At 40.4% G+C, this 22,539-nt stretch overlaps 1 protein-coding gene across 3 annotated transcripts in view; it reads left to right on the forward strand.

The window, feature by feature from the left end:
• The window catches only part of PPP3CA (protein phosphatase 3 catalytic subunit alpha), a 210,613-nt gene that overhangs the window by 62,556 nt on the left and 125,518 nt on the right, over positions 1 to 22,539 (forward strand). The window contains exon 1 of one of the 3 annotated variants that reach the window (XM_048510196.1): positions 19,015 to 19,019. The exons of the other annotated variants lie outside the window; for them this stretch is intronic. The gene's annotated coding sequence lies outside the window, so the exon portion shown is untranslated. Of the gene's footprint in view, positions 1 to 19,014; positions 19,020 to 22,539 lie in introns of those variants that run through there. 3 annotated transcript variants of the gene reach the window in all.

A 22,539-nucleotide genomic window follows, 5' to 3' on the forward strand; every position in this document is an offset into this window, starting at 1 on the left:
GAACTTCAGTGGTACAAGAGAAGAGAAGAACTTGTTCCTTCTGCCTCTTGTCAAGGGCCAAATATGAATACTTTAGTTCCTAGAATTTTGCTGCTGTGAATGGGTTCTTAAATCACACTGAGGCTGGGATGAAAATAAAGAGGATTCTTATGATCATTCCTGGGTGTCTCTCTCTGTGGTTTTTTTTTTAATGATAAAAGCTGTTTGCAGTTTTCAAAGAATTGGCTTGCTTTCTCTGCTTCTCCTCCTCCATTATGCTTTCTCCTGCTGGGGAGATAAAAAAACAATCTTCCACCATCACAACCTTTCTCTCGGTCATCTGGGCTATGCTTTATGCTTCTAACTGACTTCTGAACTCATATATTGCAGCATAGCATTTTAAAAAGTGATTAATAATAGAACTGTTTGCCAAAATTCAATAATCAAGTGTAGCATGTAAGAGGGAAATCCAAGTGAATTTTACTTTGGTTCAAATAAGTTGAAATAATTTATTGTCTGCTCCCTGAATTGTTTCAAATCCAGAGTTTCAGCATCATCACGGTCATCATGAATTCAGATACCATCCACAGTGCTTGAATTCATGTAGGACTGTCTGTATGAAGCAGCTGGTTACTGAACAGCATTTCAGGTTATGGTCCAGTGATCAGTATAGTCTAGCCTAGAGTTCTTGAAATGTCTTTACCAGGGCATTCTGTTGGTCTAAAATGGTTGTATACAGTGGTGGGATTCAAATAATTCAACAACTGGTTGTTTACAAGCACCATTTCAACAACCGGTTCTGCCGAAGTGATGTGAACCTGCTGAATCCTACCACTGGTCATATACCATCTTATCTCTGGAAACTCAGGGTCAGGAGTAAAACACCAAAAACTGTAGGACACGGATATCATAAAAAATCCACCGAGTTAAATCCATTACATGTTTAAACACAGTGAAGAGAGTAGGTACTCATATTTAAAAGCCAATAGAGTCAAAATAGCCAACAACAGTATATTTGCTGTCAAATGCCCTGTAGAAAAGAACAGATTTACATGCCTTCCTGAATGCAGCAAGTGATGATGCCCAACACACCCACTCTAGCCGGCCTTTCCAAGGGAATGGGCCTTCCATGGAGAATGTCCATGACCCAAGTTGTCAAACAAATCATCCTAGGAGAGGGTAGCACTGGGAGAAGGTTGTCTGAAGAGCACAATTAATGCATGGTAGCAAAGCAGGAGTTTCAACAGGTATGAGAGTCATAGGCCATCATGTGTATTCGAGGGGATAACCAGCACTTTGATAGAGGTGATAACCATCAGATAGGTGTTATGTTCTCAGTGGCTGATTCCAGACTGGAATCTTGCTGTTGCTTTCTGCACAGGTGATGCTTCAGTGACGTATTCAAAGGTCATCACAAGTAGAACACATTATGGTAGTTCGGTTTGGAGGTAACTGTAATGTGAATGAGAGTGACTAAGTCAGCATCATCAAAATAGGGGGCCAGATGTAACTGAAAGAGGCAAAAACATGGACCTGCTTAACCAGAAGTACCCCAAGATCTAGGTCTACTAGAGATAACTTAATGCCAGCCAAGCATTCTGCTTTTTAACCTTGATCTCCATCTTTTCTGGATTAAGTTTCTGTTTATTCACCTGCATCCACCTGGCCACAAAGCACTGACTCAGGACCTTCCCAGCTGCTTCTGGAGGTTTAGATAGTGACATATAAAGCTGGGTATCATCTACATATTGGTGAAAATCCACTCAGAAGTTCCTAAGAATCTGCCAAAGGTTTTGCATACAGATTAAAGAGGATTGGAAAGATAATGGATCATACAAAATGGGTCCCACCCCATGGTTTCAGAACTTTCTCAGAGCCTGAAACTGCATATGATGTAGGGGACACATTATATTTTCAGTTTGACTTAGAGGTATCTTGTGTAGTCAAAGTAGTCTTGATGAAAGAGATCCGTTAGGATTATCATGTGAGATAATAACCTGTGGGGTATTAAGAGGCCATGGGGACACACAACTCAAATTGAGCCCAGCACCCATTGGATGTAGTTGAGTGTTTTTCCCAGACGATGTAGTTTGTAAGGTAAATAGTAAAAATAGGCTGTACCAGCACAAATGGAAACAGTTGAAAAATGCAATTCTGATTCTGAAGGGTTGTTGATGGTAAAGTTTGATCCCGGAGGAAGCCCTTTGATGTGAAATGCATTGGGGTCGTCCTGTTATTATTGAAGATTCATTCAAGACTCTCTGTGCACCTTTTGCATTTTTGCAGTTTGCTGTGATTTCCATTGTGGGGCAAATAGCACAGAAGTTCAATTTAAACTTTACAAATTATGCCTGGGGTGAATCTAAATCAGCACCTCTACTGTTGATTCTGTTTTTTTAAAAAAAATTGCTAAAGATTTGACCCTAGGCTTTGGGTACCATGCCTGGTTTGACTCCAGTATTTATAATATTATGATACAGCACAGAATTTGAACGTATCTTTTCCAGAATTTTGTATGATATGAAATGAAAGATCTCAGAATTATATACCTTTCACAAGAGTCTGGCAGCAATTATTCTGCTGGAATCTTTATAATGCTCACTATCTGTTGCTCCATAATGCATTTGTTGCTTTTGTTGGCATCAAATTAGAAAGGATTGCCTTTGTATCTAGCCTTATACTGCTTCATGCAACACCAACTGTTTTTGATTCTATTTTACCCTTGCATTTTCACAAACTCTTAAACGTGCTCTTCGGCAATTTATAGTGTGAAATTCTATATACGGTTTCTCTGGGTTTAGACTGAAAAACCTTATCATAGGATTGCATTGTAAAGCTCTTTCTTTCCCCTCTTCCCTTCACAAAGGATTGCAGAAAATCTTCCCATTTTGGTGGATTTACCAATGTATTGCAATACTTAAATCAAGACCAAAACCATAGTCACTTTCTGTCCTAAATAAGCAGTCAGGCTTACACAGCATATACAAATGCCCATTTCCCCGAGTGAGCTATTTTGCTTGCAATTTGAGAATGCTAAACAAGGTTAAAGAAAAATGAGCATGATTCTGTTTAGCTTCAAAATGAAGTACGTAAGATCTGTGCAACAGGGAAATGTTTATTAGGGCTGAAATGTTATTGGGCTATGCCTGTGGTGGCGAACCTATGGCACTCCAGATGTTCATGGACTACAATTCCCATCAGCCCCTGCCAGCATGGCCAATTGGCCACCACCACTGGGTTGTGTACCTGCAAGCTGCACCGCTGTACCTGCAAGCTGCACTCGGGTGGTATTCTTCCAGCCATGTCTCCCTCCACCCCACCCAAACCTCTGTCCCATTAGGACTCTTGCATACTTTTTACTCTTCTCTGAGGCTGCATAAATGGGAACAGGTGTAGGTGGGTGTGTTTGTTTTCCTTTTTTACACTGTGGGATGAGCTCTGCTTTCTGTCACCCGCATTCCTATACTGTCACAAGTATCTTGCTGCTGTTTCCAAGCTGGCCTTTGCCTCTCCCCATGTTTCAGGTGGGCTGTCTGCCTTTTTTCAAAATGTTTATGGGGTTATCCAGTTAAAAGTTGGATGCTTTCCCACCTCTTGTTACACCTCCCCCCTTGAATTTTTAATACTTTGAAATATTTTCTGACAAGGATTATAGAGGAAAATGGAACAGCCCTATTTTGTGCAGGGTAGAAGCAGTTTCATAATTGTGTCAATCAACACTGGAAATCTTTGAGAAGCAGCCAGCAGAGAAACAGATTCCAACCCCCCCAACCCCCATTTGATCCTGAGCAGAAGGCTGAGTGGGTGATTTCAACGCTGTGAAATGTGAAGGAAAATCGGTCACAAGTTTGAATCTCTCTACCAACCTGAATTGAAAACAAGGGTGTATAATATGAGATGCGCAAAAACATATTATTTGAACACAATAGAGGAACTTTAATATAACTTGGATAGCTTTGGAAGTAGAACCAACATGTTCAGACTTAATTTTTCTTGGTTTTGAATTTTATTACAGTTATTTTAATTGGAATGTGGCACTTCGAATTGCTTGATCATTTCACATACGAATAGCAGCTGTGTAACATAGGCCCTGTTACAGATTTTTATGCAGGTTTCTGAAGCTAGAAAATTATTTCACTTCCTGGTGGGAAGGGCTGTCAAGCCACAAGCAACTTATAGGGATCCTGCAGGGGTTTCAAGGCAACAGATGAACAGAGGCAATTTGCCAATGCCTGACTCTATATAGCAGCCCTGGATTGCTTTGGTGGTCTCCCATCCAAATAATTCTCAGGGCAAATCAGGCTTAGCTTCTAAGATCTGATGAGATTGGGCCAGCTTGGGCCATCCAGGTGAAGGTAACTTTGATGCCTACCTCTGAAATTTATAATTTAAAATGCAATTTTACTCTGAAGTTTCTGGTTCCTAGGCTGTTTTGCCCAAATCTTGAAAGAATATATATTTTCTCCCTTCTGGATTGTCCCCAAGCAGATAGCGTTAAATGATTAAATACATTTCAAACGTTAATTAAAAACGTTACTGTTATTTATACAAAATATTTACTATATTAAATATACCTTTTGATACTTAGTTCCCAGTGCAGTCCTAAACATATTTACATGCTTCTAGATGCTATAAGTTGATACAGATGGGTTTAATTGCTTTGGATTGCACTGTAAAACTCCAAAATGGTATATGAATAACACTATTTCTGAAGGGGGGGAAATACAGTTTGGCTATAAAACACATGCCTGAGTCATGGAAAATGGCACATTAAAGTAAAATTGAGACCTACCATTTTGTCATTCCTAAAAAAGTAGTACTTGTTGATACAGTTTTTTAAAAAAACATGTGCTGCCCAGTTAATCAGGGTATCTTTTAAATTTATTTTGGCAGATTATTCAGTTAAAATGCTGCAGCACTGATAGAAAAAAAATCAAGGAATCTAAGGTAACAAATAGATAATATACATGACATTGGTTTGTGACTCTTAGAGAGAAATGCTGAGTCGATCTAATTAGGACTTTTCAGTGGGTCCTTCTCCCAGAAAATGGTTCTTAGGATTACACTGTAGACTTGGCCAAAAAGAGAAGAGCCTCTTATTGGCTTAAACCAATGGCAGAAGAGGGAAGAGCCTCCTTATTGGCTTAGACAAATGGCCTTATTGGCCAACCAGAGATTCCTTTCTGGTTTTATGGTAGTTACAAAATGGCGTAAGTTGTCTTAACACACTCTTAATGATTGTGCTGGAGGATGCGTGTGGCTTTTCAAGACCGAATGATGACAGCCAAAATGAAAAGGGGAATTGGAAGAGCCTAGTTATTGGCTCAGATCAAAGTCCACTATCCTACTTCCCACCAGGTATCTTTAGAAAGCCAGCATCTTCATGCTTCTGCTTTGCAGGGATGTGCTGTTCTCTGTCCATAAAATTGTTCTGAAGTTATACTAAAAGAGAGCAAAGGGAAAACTATTTTTGGATGAAGACGTATGAAGATCTTATCACTTTCTGGAGGAACACTGACCTTTTCTCCCTTATCTCCCATTCTGTAACTAGTGACGACCAGGAAGTGGTTAAATTTCTTCACTGGAACCAGGACTTTCCTTTTCAGCCAGCTGCTACATGTCAGCAGTCCTGCTGGGTTGTACAAAATGCCTTTTTTGTTTTGACAACTGCTTGGTTTTGCTGTAAACCAGATAGTGTTTTGTAATCCCTAGAGCTGGTATTTCTACCTATTGGGTTTCTGAAGCAGACGGTTGCTTGAACAGATTATTGCTTTAGGATAGAATTTTAGATATCCTGGGTTCAAAGTGGAAGTGGGGTGAATGTGTTTTCCTCTACATATGGTATAACACAGTGTGTTATGGTATTGTATACTCGTAATCTGAATTTCTAGTCCTTTGTGATTTGTAAACGTGGGCCATTTAGAACTGTTTGTGCAACTTCATATAATGCTGGAATAATGCAGGTTCTTGAGTCCAGTCCCAGTAATTGTTTATGAAACAGTTTCAAGGAGAAAGATTTAAAGATTTAAAACAAAGATTTAAAGATTTAAAACACTACAACCAGGCATTTTGTCTTGGCACACGTTTGTTTTCTGAGTCTCTTAGGCTTTCAGGTTGTACATCTGTGCTCCTTTTCCTGTTTTGAATAAATGTACCTTCCAGTTTGTGGCAACCATAGTCTTTTGAGCAAAACTTCTACTTTTTGAGAGTTACAAAAATAATTTTTGGGAATTCCACAGTTTATGCCGAATACAAAACTTGGGATAAGAGAAATGTTTTAGACATATGTGTGCAGCAGTCTGAATATAAAATGTTATCTGTGTAAATTTTCACCTTATCCACCCATATTGCTCTTTGATTCTTCTTTTCAATTTTTTTAAAGTTTGAGTTTATAAATTGCTTTTGGAATTTTGATGTTTGAACTGTACCATTTCAAACTGCAGGTGGGTGTTTTCATGCTTAAATGTCGTGTGTGTGTGTGTGAGAGAGAAAACAACAACAAAACACTTGGGAAATCAGAGTGTTTTGGGAAACAAGTTGCTTCCTGATGTGCTAGAGTTCAGTTTGTTTCCTATTCTGTTTATGTAGAGAAGAACGGTACATTGCTTGCTGCTGTGAGCCCACCAGCTTCTAAATTTTAATAACATTCTCCCCCACCCTGATAGTTCAGGTGAACAAGTTCATTGTTTCGGAATTTTGCAAGGCAGAATTCTAATGTCAAAGTTCCTTTTCACATATAAGCAGTACTTTATGTACATGCTGGTGCTTTAAATATTTTCATGGACATTGATTTTTACAAATTGTTTTAATATAGGTTAAGGGATGTGTAGATAAACTTACTCCTTGAGTGGCTCCGTGTCTCAAAATCAATAGTGAGCTTTCCCTCCCCTTCTCATAATGCAGTTTTGCAGCTTCACATCTCTAGGGAGACATCCTAAATGATTTCCCCTTATATTTACCAGGCGTAAAGTGATTCTGTACAAACTGAAAATTTTGCTCACCTGTTATCATGATTAATGTGATGTGCCTTCTTTGGCTGCTGAGTACACACTTTGGATCCACTGACTTACAAATGAGCAGCTCTCACTGGTACCCTGTTATCTTTGGAGTATCATGTTGCAGCAAGTTGAATGAGTCGCAGACGGGTGTCCTTTGCTGAATCCACTCATCAATTGGAAGCTGTGTATAAATATATTAAGTTACCTGCTTTGTTGGCCACCCAACAGGGCAGATCTGCATCTACGCGCTGGCTATCTTATGTCCTTATGATCTATACCACTGATGTGGTTTCTCAGGTGGTTCTGTAAACTGTTGTAAACAGATGTGTATGTATATATGTCTCCTGATTTGGATAGCCCTGAGCTAGCCTAATCCTGTCAGATCTCAGCAGCAGAGTGAGCCCTGGTTAGTGTTTGGATGGGCAACCTCCAAGGAATACCAGGGTCATGATGTGGGGACAGACAATGGCTAACCACCTCTGAATGTCTCTTTCCTTGAAAATCCTACAGGATTGCCATGTCAGCATTCACACACACGAGTATAGTAGCATTACAGTCCATGTGACTTCATGGACTGTATTGCTATATCTTCAGAGAAAGAAAAAACAAATAGTACCTCTTGTACATTTTTTGATACCTTCTTAGTTACCTAATTGCTTTCTGTTCAAATCCCTGGATAAGACATTTAGCTGGCAAAGAATCTTGAGTTCCCGCCTAGATCACTGAGCTTTATGTTGTAGTTGTATAGGGTCATTACAAAGCATTTTAGAAGCAACGTGGGCAAAACACATTTGTATTAAGACCAAGAGAATGGTTTAAAGTTGTGAGCATCTTTCAAGGTTGCTCTAAAACTCTTCTGGCCTCAGGTCGTTCTATAAAAGGGGAAGGGGTGAGAAAGTGTGGCAGAACCGATGTGAAAACTTCATTCTGCAGTTTGCAGAAAGTTCTGAGAGTGAGTGTTTAAAATATCTTTTGTGTGTGTTTTCACAAAGCAGTGAATGAATAGGAGTGGGTAGATGCTGCTCCCATGCAGCCTTCTCTGTCAACACCGTTGTGGCAGAGCATGTGTTTTTACTGTCCATTTGGATTCAGCCAAATGGAGAAAGTTATTTGGCTGTGTGTCCAGGCTTTATTAGGATGGGCAGAATTTATAGTTTTGTTGTCGTTAGGTGCTTTAATTATGTATCATAAGCCTCCTTGAGCCATGGTCAAAGGCGGGAAAAATGTTTTAGTAAATGTGTAGCACTAATCAGCACATGCTGGCATGCAAAGAGCAACCTTAATTGTGGTAGTCATTATATTATCAAAGCTCACATTAGCACTATGTAAAACACGAGCAGCTGGCATGGCATAGCGATTAGAGTGTCAGACTAGGATCTGGGACAACCAGGTTCAAATCCCCTTTCTGCCAAGAGTGACATTTGACCAATCACCTTCTGCTAGCTTAAGATACCTCCCAAAGTTGTTGTTGTGAGGATAAGATGAAGGAAGGGAAGAATGATGCAATAAGCTGTTTTGGGTCCTGATAAGGGAAGAAAGACGAAATAAATGAAATTAAGTATAAGGACCCATATCGGACAGTGTTATATAAATTGTTCATTACTTAGGTATTTTAGCTGAACCTAATAAAACAGAGATTCAGCGTGGTGTAGCGGATAAGGTGTTGGAACAGGATCCAGGAGACCTGCATTTGAATCCCCTTACTGCCATGGAAACTCAGTGGGTCACTGGGCCAGTCACACACACTCAGCCTCAACCCTGGCAAATATTTAGATGGGAGACCTCCCAGGAATACCAGGGGTGTGGAGGCAGGCAATGGCAAGCCACCTCCGAGCATTTCTTGCCTTGAAAACCCATCTAGGAATCACCGTAAGTCAGCTGTGATTTGACAGCAAAAAATAAAACATACTACCCTATTCTACTTTCAAGTGTTTTAGTGAAAGACGCTGACATAATGACAGCTAAATTGGACATACGTGAAGTTAATCTAAATGTTGTGCTTCTTCTGGAAAAGGTAATTGAAAGAAGTTGTTTCCAAGTTAACATGCAATAGCTTAGTAATGTGCTTGAAAATGTCCAGTTTTCCTGTTGCTGAAAGCAAATAGACATTGCATCCAGATGTGACATCTTCCAAAAGTTATGGTACTTCATTTGTGTGGCCCTAGATACCTCATATAGGTTGAGGAGGTCAAGTAGACTAGTTTTGTGAGGAAGTCATGTCTGTCAGGATGGGCAAAGGGGCAGAGGTAAAATACAAGGAGCATGATTTCATGGTGGCCAAAAATGTGTGTTGCTAAGTCCGAAAGCATTTTGCATCTAGTTTTTCTTTACTTATTTGAGGTAACGAGAATCAAAGAGAACTGCAATTACGTCTCTTCCCTAAGGAGTCCTCTGGGAATAATGGTGAAATACTTTGCAGGCGATGGGTGTCTCTTGGGTGCAGAATAAACATCAGCTGCCAGCTGTTCATGAGAGTCTGTTTTGTTGCTGAAAATGTAAACATTTCATTGGACCCACAACCAGTAGAGCTGAAATAGTGTTGCAGTGTGTTTGGTGTATGTGGGCTGCCAGACTTGACTAGGAGATTAACCAACCAAACTTTATTCAGTTAGGTGGTGGAAAACTTTTAAAAAGTGAACAAATGAGTCGGTTTATAATGTGTCTGTTTGGGTATTGGAGGGTGTTTGGTTTGGGAATGTTGCTGTAATAAGGAAGAACAGCAAATATGAAAGGCGGCCTTACTTTTTAATAACTGGAGGCAACCTATCAGTAAACTAGATATGATGTTGGGACTTCACTCCTGGATTTAAAGAGAGTAGAGGTGGCCCCAGTCCATGCTGGGACCAAGACAGGGGATGATTTTCTTAATCTCAGCCATCTTTTCTTCTACTAGCTTCCCCCAGACAGGTCCTTTCTCTTCAAAGGGAAACATGGAGGCACCATGGAGGTACCTGAATACTCTATGGAGAACATAATGGTTCCAGAAAATTGATTATGTCAGGTGTGAGCATCACACAACTCAGCACTCCTCATGACTCTCCTGATGTTATATATAATATGACCTAAAAGTTGAGGCTTTTATAATAATCCAGTATAACTAAACATAATTGTTAGATTGACAAGCAATTTAATCAGCTAAAACACTTTCTTTGGGGAAAAAACCAGTTCTAATTTATTTGAAGGTGTCCTTTGCCATATTCCATAGGATCATTTGAAGAATTGTTTTTATACTCTACTTTTCTTTACCTTTAAGGAGTTTTGAAGCTGCTTACAATTGCCTTTCTTCTTCTCTGCCACAGACACCTTGTGAGGGGGGTGGTGAGAGGGTTCTGAAAGGAATGTGGCTGGCCCAAGGTCACCCAGCAGGCTTCATATGTAGGAGTGGGCAAAACAAGGACTGCTGCTCATGTAGAAGAGTGGGGAATCAAACCCAGTTCTCCAAATTAGGGTCTGCCGCTCTTAACCACTATTTTCACCCCTCTGCTTTTTAAAAAAATCTTCCATACATGCAATGCATTCCTTTAACAGACAAGCATATCATTTTACTGTATTAAGCTAACTTCTTGATTGCCTCCATTCACATTCACTCATTGAACCAAAAGTCTGTCCTGTTTCATTCCAAATGAAACACATCCTTTGTCCAACGAATCTTAAAATCAGCTGGATAGACACATATTCCTGTAGGATTGGCTTAATCTTCAGTAGCCCATCATACAGTTGTGATAACATCTGCAAGGCAATTGTTACCAATGGCTTTGTCAGCATGGGTCGTAATTGAAGTCTAGTTAACAGGGGGGCGGGGGAGCTACATGTCACCAGTTCACTTTATATTACATTTTACAGTTAAACTTGCTGACAGTCCTCTTTCATCTTATTGCAGCTGATGCACAAAAAATATGATTTGATTTTTTTTTAAGGAATGTGAGCATAAGGTCCTTAATCTACTTAAGATGGCCATGGGCACTTTGGAGTTTTTATCCAATATCCAATTCAATTGTTTTGGTAATCCCATTCACTGCATGAGTGAATTCTCAGGGTGCTGAGAAAATAGGAACTTCCACCTCTTCTATTTTGTATATCTCAAAATGAAATGTTCCTAACTTTCGCAGTATGGTAATTAGCATTCATAGACCTTCCTTTGTGTGTGGGTTTTCGTGCATTTCAAATCTTCCAGTACTAGGTTCATTTTCCTGGAAGAAAGCTGCATGCACTTAAATCAAAGTATGTTCCCTCAGATGCTAATATTATTTCTCTCCCACCCATGCACTGCAGAGGAATATGTTATTACAGATGCAATACTGAAAGGACCTTCTACTAAACAAATTAATAATGTTGTTCCTGTCCCCCAGAGGCTGAATTTTTGTCCAAATGGCAAGTTGTGCATTTGTACAGTATTATCTGCTGCCAACTTTCCTGTTACACAATTGCTTACACATTGCATTTGCTAATGAAGATACACAGGCCTCCCCACACATAACAAGGCTTTTTTAAATTTTCCATCAAGCACACAGATGATAAGTGACCCATTCTGGGAAAGTAGCACTCCCCTCCTCCCCAGTAAATTGATTGTGAAGGAAAAGCAAAATTATACATTCTCTCAGATTACACGTTCAGAGTCAGGAAATAAATATTCCTAATTGATTGGCAAACTGTTGAGCTCCAACAGGGACATGTTTAGACAAACTCTTAAAACTGCAGCACATTTAAGCATCTTTTCTTTGATGGTGTAATTTAGTGACTGATTCTCAAAGGTAGCTTCATCACCTGCATCACCTGGTGTTGCTGAAACCATACAGCAATCTCTCTATAGTAATATTGTCTCCAGTTGTACAGCCAACTTTAATTGTAGCAGTCAATAAACCTCTCCTACTTTATGTAAGTTCTAATGTCCTGCAAGCCTTGTCTGGTTGGCTTGTTCTAGCTTTAGGTCAGACAGGCTATCCATCTGGAGATGCAAATATAGGGCAAAAGCAATGAGAGAGAAATCCAGTAAATGAGAAATCCAGTACATGATGTAGTATATACTGCATCACATATTTGAGAATCTGTGTGCGACTTTTAAATGCTTACTGCTGAGTCAAGTCCTGGATAAGAAACAAAAAAAATTCCACTTGTGCTGCTTGCTCTGGATCTTCTGGGACTGACTGTGCAAGAGTTATTTTCTGTAATTGAAAAATTACTCATCGGCAGTCAGGTGGGAAATAGAATTGAAACTGGGTTTCCAGGGACGTTGCCGTACAGTTCTGTATTTCCCATAAAAATGCCCATCCCCATAAACAGATACTACAGTGTTTATTGGGAATAAGTTCTGTTGCACTTCCCTTTCAGTTTTCCTCTCATTTCTGTATTTACAGCCTTATTAACGTCTGTGCTCTCCGTGGCAGGTCATGGCATTGCTGCATCAACTGTTAATTATCAGTTCTTGTTTGGGATGTGGAGTAGGATTAAGTGGCACTTTTCATATTGAGAGCGAAGCCATTGTACCTCATTTTTTAAAAAGTCTTCACTGTCATGGTGTAATTTAATAAACTTACAGTAAAATTAAAAAAACACAAAAATGAATGGCTCTGTGGGCAAATGAAAATCTTGTCCTGAAAACAACTGATTAAAATTTGACCTTGAAGAACTGTACACAGAACTAAGTAAGATGGAAGATGGAATGTAAGGCAGAAGATTGAAAGAAATGACTTTGAGTATATCTGCTTGTTCAGCCCTACGCCCTGCCTCTTGCCCTCTTTTGAAGAAGAAGATGATGATTTTGGATTTATATCCCCCTTTCTCTCCTGCAGGAGACTCAAAGGGGATGACAATCTCCTTGCCCTTCCCCCTCACAACAAACACCCTGTGAGGTGGGCGGGGCTGAGAAAACTCCAAAAAGCTGTGACTAGCCCAAGGTCACCCAGCTGGCGTGTGTGGGAGTGTACAGGCTAATCTGAATTCCCCAGATTTTGATGGTTACATTCTCTATTTTAGGTTCAGGAGGCTTTGTAAGTCTCTTCTTCGAATTTACGTTTGCAGGAGAAACACAGGATAAAAATATTTAAATATTTAGAAAAAACATCTCAATGGAGTTTTGTCTGTCCAGGTTTCGCAACCTGGGTCAGCAGTTGGCTGTTACATTAAAAAAAAAACTGTCCACAAATCAAGTCTGGGCAGGAAAGGGGAAAATAGAAGAAACACTGGCTTAAAGCGGCCATCAGTTGCTTCTCTTTTTAATACTACAGAGTGAAAGAATCTTGGCAATTCCAGATTAAACAGCTAAAGTGGATGTGTCTCAACAATTGCTTTTCTGAAATGTACGGTACTTGTGTTCACTTGTGCAGCTTATGGGATGCCACACACTAAAGTGTCGTGTGGTGAAGACACCTCCCCTAGTGCCACCCTCTGTCTCTGGAGAAATGAGATCACCACTGTAAGGCTGTTCCACATATCCCCATGCTAGCAAGATTGTGAGCAAATAGATCACAGCTGACTGTGTCAAATCTGCTGTCAGGTCCAAAGAAAGGTTCTTCAAGAGTGGCCTTACCACAGCCTCTTTCAACCCTCCTGAAAATACCTCCAAAGATAGGGACAGATTGTCTAAGCCCTCTTAGGCTGGGGTGTGTTCTTAAATGGCCTGAGGTGTGTCCTTTTTTGATGTTGTCCGATGAAACATTCCCCTGGAAAAGATAATTGGAGGGGGGAGTACCATTCTCGCTTTCTGAAGGGGCTGTACATTTATTGGGAGCACTCTGAACAAAAGGAAATGTTTTCCTGGCTGTAAATACAATGTGTTTTGAAAGGGTTATTTTAAAGCAGTTATAAGGAGTTTGTTCTGTTAATGTTTAATACAGAGTTAATGTGCTTAGTATTTGTTACCCTCGTTGAGTCCTGATCTGTTGGGAGAAACTGAACACGGAAATATTGTAATTAAAGGAATCTCACAAAGATAGGTTTTTGTCTTGCTCATTCTTGACCTGATGGGAAAACTATGGTGGTAGGCAAGGCCCTTTTCGTTTCAGCTGCGGCAGACTGAACTAAATGAGTTGGTTATAGCTGGGAGTAATCAAGCTACTAGCATTGGCTTCACTAGAGTTCAGAATTGATTTTTAAGGGTTGGTCTAAATCAGGGGTGTCCAACTCTGGTGCCCCAGATGTTCATGGACTACGATTCCCATCAGTCCCTACCAGCATGGCCAATTGGCAAACTTTCCAAAGTACAGATGTAAAGTTTCTGGAAGCTATGGGAGAATTTAAGCTACTGTTACATATTTAACATAAATTGCATCATTTATACCTTAGTCGAGAGGGAAAATTGTACTGTTTGGCATAATTATGGAATTTAGAAATATTGTCTTTATAAGGAAAAAAAATGAAGTATACCCAATACTTGAGGAAAAGTTGCTAACTTTTATATCCTGTGTTGTCATAGCACAGGTATATTTCAAAGTCACTACGCTGAAGGAGAACTGAAGTTTTACACAGTGAATCAGAGAATTTGGGGCATTGGAAATATGTGTCATTTTGGCATGCCTTGTCAAGCCTCGGGCAGTGTTGAGCCAGTAAGATTAAGCAGCCTCCAACAGGAAAGAATCTTGCTTTGTTTGTCTTTATTTGAAAACTAAACTGAAGCTGGCTTTCTGCTGAATAGAGCTGCTTAATCAATTAAACCTGGCCTAGATAGCCTAAGGCTAGGCTGATTTCATCAGATCTCGGAAGCTAAGCCGGATTGGCCCCTGGTTAATATTGGAGACCACTAAGGAAGTCCAGGGTTGTGATGCAGACCAGGCAATGGCAAAACACCTGTGAAGGTCTCTTGCCTTGAAAAACCCACCGAGTCACTGTTAGTCAGTTGTGACTTGACAAAAAGAAAAAGTTAACCCTAATTGTGCTTGGGCATCTTTATTTTCTGGAAATTCAATGTAACCTACCTTTGCTGGAGGTTAGTTCAATTTTTGACTCTTATTGGATGATTCTGAGGTGGGTATTGTGCATCATGAGGAAACTTACTTGGGGCACTATGTTTAGGAGCCCCTAGTCATGTTTGAGCTTGTGACAGATCAACAGTATGAAACTGATCTGGGAATTGATAGGCTAAGCAGCTGTTTTAACAGCTGAGGTTGAGCCACAGGGTTTGCCTATGTTCTCTCCCACCCTATTAGAAATGGATGGCTGATGGGCTAATTGATGATGGAAAGATGCTTGAGTTGCAGTAAATAAAGCCAGCGTGGCAGTTGAGTGCCATGCTTTAAGTAATTAGATTTCGATTTTGGACAATTACAATGAGAGTCATTAAGCTTCTATGGACGAAGCTTTTGACCACAAAAGAAAAAAAACATCCACAGTGAAAATATTGCCTCAGTTGATATCTCTGGTTTCATCTCCCCCCTCCCAAAAAAAATGCTGCTTATATTACGTCATCTTGTGTGGTATTGTCTATTGGCAATTCAGCACAAGTTAGCATTCTTCTATTTTTTATGCACACTGCTTTCAGTTAGTAAGTAAGAAACCGTAGTGTACATTCTGCACCTGTAGTTTCTTTAAGACTGTCCTAGGAGACTGATTCCAGTAAAAAAACAGGTTTTTCTTATCATAGGTAAGGGAGATTCTTTAAACCCAGGGCCAAAATAGTTTGCTCAAAAATAGTGCCTTAAGTTATCTGACTTAAGAAAAAAAAAGATGATCTCCGAGGGGTACTGTACTGAATATTGCTATGTAACTTGTGGTTGCTGCTTTGTTTGACTGGTTCAGATCATCCACTGTTGTATCATATATTCACATTTTAACACCTTTCTAACGTTGTGATACAGTAGGGTTGTTCTTATAGAGCTAAGTGGGCAAGTAAATTACTACAGTGACTGATCAAATTCATGCTGTCTCGGAAATAAGTATCACTACATTCAATTTGACTCATTTCCTAATAATTGAGCCTGTATTGCAATCTTAGGTTATTGGATTTTTACATATAGAAGCTGCTGGGGAGGGCTGATGAGTGGAGCCTGTAGTTGGCATACAGAAAGTCCCAGGTTCTGTCCCTGGCATCTCCAGTTCAATTCAATGACCTTTATTGGCATAGTAACACAGCAATGAACTACAATAAGCCCTTTTATACACATTTGACAATGACAGAACATAAACATTTAGCTACCGCTCCAGAATCTCCTTACAGTCACCGTTCAAAAGAAATATAATTAATTGATTATCAGCAATTAATTGACCCATCAGTAAAGGCTCTAGATATTTGCTCCTAGGTCTGTTGTACAGGGGGCAATACAATAGAACATGAAGAACAGATTCTTCACACCCAATTCCACAAGTTCACGTTCTTCCATGATGGGGAATTCCCAAGCCCCTCCCCTGTCTAAAAGTGAAAGGTAACACATTACATCTGGCCAGGGTCAAGGCTCTGCGCCATCTGGCCTGGAGGCATCTCCAGTTGAAAAGCTCTGATAGGAGATGGTGTGAAAGACCTCACTTGATCCAAGACTCTGGAGAGGCACTGCCAGTCTGAATAAACAAGACTGATCTCAATGGACCAAATGTCAGAGGGGAAGGCAGCCTCATGCATGTATGTGTGTGCATGGTGTGGTGTGGTGTGGTGTGGAGAGCCAGCATGGTGTAGTGGTTAAGAGCAGGTGGGCTCTAATCTGGAGAACCGAATTTGATTCCCCACTCCTCCACATGAGCAGCGGACTCTTCATCTGGCAAACCAGATTTGTTTCCCCATTCCTACATTCCTGCTGGGTGACCTGAGGCTAGTCATAGTGCTTCAGAACTCTCAGTCCCACCTACCTCACATGGTTTCTGTTGTGGGGAGAGGAAGGGAAGGAATTTGTAAGCTGCTTTGAGACTCTTCCATCTTCCTTTAGTTTTGAAGGTCGGGGATTGGAAGAGACCTCACAAGTGGAATAACCTAGGGCCTCTCTTCATTTAAATCCGGCACTGGACCCAGGTTTTTCAAATCCTAGTTGAGAGTTCTGATCACTTCATCAAACTGACTTCCAAAAAAGCATTAGCTCCTGATACCTTTCTTTCTCTAAATGGGAGCCGTGACTGTGTATTCCCTGACCTCTAACCTTGTGCTAAGAAGAAAATGGCACATTTCCTTGAACAGAAGGTGGAATTGGATGCTTCAATCCTGTGGTCAGGTTACTACACTGAATACCTTTGTCACTTTGTTGAAAGGACTTGGAGAGGAGATAATTATAATTAGAACAGGGAAATTAGACCCATGAAAAAGATTGCAAAGTAGTCTACTCCCTTAGCAGCCAAATGTGAATGAGCAGTGAAAATGGGATTGTTTACAAAATGTATGAAAGGTGGAGGTGTAAAGGAAATGGGAGTTGCATGTTCTTAGTAGCTTGGAACCAAACTATTATCCTGCTTTTTTGCTTGGAAGCTATTTTCCCCGTTGCTGATTGAGAGATTCAAATAAAACTGTTGGAACAGCTTAAAAGAAGGTTGCAAAGCCCATGCTGTGCTGTGGTGAAATCAGCAACAACTTTACTCCTTCCTACACAGAACAGCCTACTCACTCCTGGAATGCTCAGTAGGAGTTTAACTAGGTACACTCGGACCTGTGTAATTAGCTTACACTTTCCCCCTTAAAAAAACCTTTTCTGAGCTGTAAAATGTCAAACATTTAGCTTTTTAAAATGGAGTCACCATGGTGCCTGAAACATCAGGAGCCAGGAACAGTTTCTTTTCCAGATACAAAGGAAATATGCGTAGAACACTTGTATTAAACTACAGGTAATCATTGTAACATGGCTTGAATGTCACAGCATTGTGGTTATGCTGTTTAAAAAACACACACAAAAACATTCCAGCATTTGGCAAATCACAAAAGAGGTGGATTTTTTGAGGCTTGTTTGGAAGATGCTTCAGAGAATGCTTAAGGCTATTTTCTTGAAGAGGTTGAAATAAACACATTTTGTGCTGCTGAGTCCAGAACATATGGCTCTGTGGGCTGAAGCTTTGGTGATTTTTTTTTCTTCTTTTTCCCCCATGAGTGTCTGTGAGTAGGAGAAAGTAAGGGAATTTCTTTCCCAGCTGAACCAAGGGGGTTGGTGTGCCGTTGAGGAACACGCAAAGCTTTTAAATAGGAATCATCACAATTTGCTGCTGAAGAGGGGAACAATTTTGGTTTAAGGTCCCAAATAACTCCTATTAGGACGAGTGGTTTTCACAGGAAGCTTCTCCGAAGCCAAGAAAATAACTCGGTGAACCTCCTGAAGTGTAACCAGGACATTAAAATAAGCCAGCTGGTGGAGGAGGCGGCAGCACCCACTTGCTTCCTTGGCCAGAGGCAAACTGCCTGAAGAAGAGGGGGGCTGAAAGAACCAGTACAGTATATTTTTTTTCCAGTCAAGTCAAGAGATGTTCAGAGGTTTGCCACCGCCTCCCTCTGCATAATGCCCCTGGTGTTCCTGAAGGTTTCCCATTCAAACATTTGCCAGGGCTGAGAGTGTGTGAGTGAGCCAAGGTCACCCAAGTAAGTTTCCATGGCAGAGTGAGGATTTGACCCTGCATTTCTGAGATCCTAGTCTGACATCTTAACCACTACGCCATGCTGGCTCTCACAGTATCCTGGTTAGAATTGTACTAAGAATGCTGTTAAACTCACTGGGGGACGTTGAACCAATCACTACTGTCAGGCCATGTTCTTTCACAAAGTGGTTGTGAAGATAAAATGAATCAGAGGAGAACCTCAATGGACCCTAACCCTAACCCTTAGCACCTTAGACAAAGGAGCAGCTAAAAATGCGTCAAGTGGCTTCAATCTCCTATCGGAAACAGTTGCATGGAAGCAAAATAAAGTTTACATACACAGAGCACGGTTTGATTTTTTTCCCCAATAATTGATAATCCAGGAATGTTGTAGTGGAAGATAGTTTGAAGTGGTCACTTTCAAGCTGTACTCAAATGTTGGAAGGGTGGTAGTGGGAGACAATCAGGGAAAAGCTCATGAATTTACTTTCATGGGGTTCCTGTCTCATGTTTGAAGAATGTTGGCTCAAGGATTATACCCTTTATTTAATTATTCAAAAATGGTGGTGAAAAGTCCTGTGGAACCCATAGGATTATGAGGGACCCATAGGATTTTCAGGGCAAGGGATGGATAGAAGTAGTTTGCCATTTCCTGACTCTCTGTAGCGACCCTGAAATTCCTTGGTGGTCTCCCATTCAAGCATTAACCAGGGCTGACCCTTCTTAGCTTCCAAGATCTAATGAGATCAGTCAATCCTGGCCCATTCAGATTAGGGTGATGCATAAGTACTGGATGTTTGTATCCAAGTAGACACATCCAGCGCTTTTATCGTGGTCTTAGAGGCAAACGAAGATCCACTGCAAATGCATTGTGGCAGGTCAAGAAGAATTTGACTTTTAATACAAGCCTACATTTTCTGTACCTTGACCTGGATAATTCAGGATAGCCCAATGTCATCAAATCTCAAAAGCTATGCAGGGTCAGCCCTGGTCAATATTTGGTTGGACATCACCAAGAAATATCAGGGTCCTGATGCAGAGGCAGGTGCGACTTGTCAGCAAAAAACAAAGCAACATTTAATGTTGGCATCCAGTATAGTCCCTGCTCAGGATATGGATTCCTGATGTGCTAATATCACATACACAGTAGTTGAAAGCATAGTTTAAATGTAAGGGGGCATTAACAATGCTAAATAGTTTTTTTTTAACTTCCCCACTTCACTTTTAAGTTGCACCTCACAGGACAGTTTTGGTATGCTTCAGTGGCGAAAAGGATGAGCTGTGATCTGAAGATTTATAATTTATGTATTTACGTTATAGTCCACCTTTTTCACTGAGTCTCCAGGCAGATTAGAAGTGTAAATTAATGCAGTGAATATGATGAGACATTTAATAAGCAATGCAATAGGATTAAAAATACAGAAATGAAAAACAAAGCACTATAATCCTATTGCATTGCTTATGCTCATACAGTCCAAATGTTGTTTTGCTCTTGGGAAGGCTGAACTCTTGGCCTCAGATTCTCCTGTCTGTAATTTGGTAGCAGCGATACAAGCAAGTCTTACAAGACTATCAATATAATTGTTAATAATATTGTCATCTGAGATTGCTGCAATATTATTAATGATGATACCATAATTTAAGAAAGTGCATATAGAACTTGCCTCCAGTCACCCTTACAGTTCTGTAACCAGACGACAGAAGTTTTTAAAAAGTTAATATTTACTTGGTTTGCACACTACCAGGTTTCTATGTCTGTATCCTCTTGCATGGTTAGTGTGTTGCAGCTGAGTGGGAGGAAGGGTACAACAGATGCCCCCTGGCTCCCTGTAGTCTAATCTGATGCAGTGAATTTGCAGCAGATTTCATTGGAGGTGATGTGATGGGTACATGGCACCATCTATCGTATTAAGACTAGGAAAGGTTTAGTAATTTATATTCAGTACATCTGTTTCCAAAGCATTGCTGACATTTTCCATTTGCTGCTGATTTCCCACAAATTAGTTGTTCTTCTAAAGGCATTGTAAAGAGGGTGTTTGTTCCGGGCTGAGTACCTAATTTTTTAAAAAGCATAATCTGTCAACATAGCACTTGGAAGTTTATGGAAAAATTTTTAGGTGGGGCATGAAGTTCAAAAGCAAAATTCCACTGTTTGGAGGTCAGGAAGTTGTCATCAGCGTTTCCAGTTGCAATTCTGCATGTGGTAGTCTACACTTACTTAAAGGGATTTCTGTTGAATTTATCCTTTTTTTATTGTTTACATAGCTGTAGTCAAAACATTTGGCATTTTTAAAGAAATCAGAGAGAATGTTTAGATGCCAAGGGTCTTGTAGTAGCCTTTAATTAGTGTTTCTGAAACAAATCACAAGTTAAAACCTTTTTGGAAAATGGAGAAGGCTTTTCAGAAGTTGCTTGTAGAGGGAGGTGGAGGATAGCTGGTCTGTCACTCAGTCAAAAAATCCCCTTAGGTATGCCTAAAGTAGCTTTTTGGCTTTCTGCCTATTCCCCCCCCCCCCCGGAATAATTAAAATTAAAGCTCTTTTAAGAACCAGGAGTTGAAACTAAAGAAGAGATCCCTTTTTAAAACAGTTGTTCTCTGTAATTATAAGCAGTACTGATTGATGGTATTCTGGGTTTGTGAAGCAGATAGGAATCCTTGCTAACTGAGGACAACCATTTCTGGATCAGTAGGTCTGTGGCTGGTAACTGTTTGATGATTGACTAAAATGCCTTTTATAGCAGTGAGCAGAGGAAAGGCCTCTGCTTCTCCTCACCACTGTCTCTGTCCATTTCTGTCCATTGCATAGAACTGAACATGCCACTGCTGCAATACATCTGCCAATGGCATGGTGGTGTCAAGCCACTCTGCTATGCTCTTGTTGGCACAATGTTCCAATTTGCCCAGGATGCAATGCAGTGACCGGCTTGTGGGGATATGCCTGTAAAGTGCCTTGCTGTCACCTCTTCACAGTGTTGGTGGCAATTTTGGCTCTTCAGATTGGTATTTAGGTTTCTGTTCCATGTATCCTCTGGATATCTCAAACAAGACTAAATTATTGAACATTATTCTGGTAAAAACTATGTCGGAACACTGGCATGAACGAGCAAGGTTCCATTCCCTTTCCCCTTCACATCTGGCCTGATAACTGAAGACTGGTATCTTTAGGCAAACCATAGTTTGTCAGAACTGTAAACTGATTTGGCCAGATGTGGAGAGACCAGGCTAGCCCAATTTCTTAAGCTCTTGGAAGTTAAACCGGTTAGTACTTGGATGAGAGACCTCCAAAGAAGTCCATGGTTGCTCCTCAGAAGCAGAAATGGCAAACCATATCTGAACATCTCTTGTCTTGAAAACCCCATGGGAACCCCATAACTCAACTGCGACTTGATGGCAAATATATTGATTGTTCTCTTCCCTGCAATGTAATCACATTTTTATAAAGGGAATAAGGCTGTAGTCTGGTGGGATGGATTGTAATCTGTTTCACTGTTTATTATATTATCTTGCTCTTACTTCATTGTTCTTCTGTAGTTCCATTTGTTTATGCATCTAGTTCTTTTGCACTGATTGTTGGCTGATTCATGCTATTTGATTGCATTTTCTTTCATTGAGTAATCTACCTTGCATCTTAGTGAGAAAGGCTAGTTACAAATGAAGTAAATAAATGATTTGTGCTAGCATTATACCGTAAGAGTCATTCACACATGGGTTCTCCAGTGTGGACAATCCCATTCAGTAAGAAATGTAGCAGCCTAGAGTAAAGGACTCCAAGGATTATCTGGTCCACCCCCCTGTGCGATTCAGGAAATTCACATTTACCCCCACTATTCCTCCCGTGAACCCTGCTCTGTGCCCCGAGGAAGACAAAAAAATCTCCCCTCCAAGATCCCTGGAATAGTCTGACATGGAGGAAAATTCCTTCCTGCCTCTAAACTTGTGATTGACATTACCCCGGGCATATAAGAAAGGACCACAAGAGCTGAGTTGAGAATTATGGCTGTAAATGTAGTAATAGTGCACCATCAAGCGTAAACTTGGTTTGTAGGGAACAAAACATTCCATCAAAATATTCTTTCCTTTGGAAGTCTTTAA

This window comes from Sphaerodactylus townsendi, linkage group LG10 (assembly GCF_021028975.2).
Source record: "Sphaerodactylus townsendi isolate TG3544 linkage group LG10, MPM_Stown_v2.3, whole genome shotgun sequence".
NCBI lineage: Eukaryota > Metazoa > Chordata > Lepidosauria > Squamata > Sphaerodactylidae > Sphaerodactylus > Sphaerodactylus townsendi.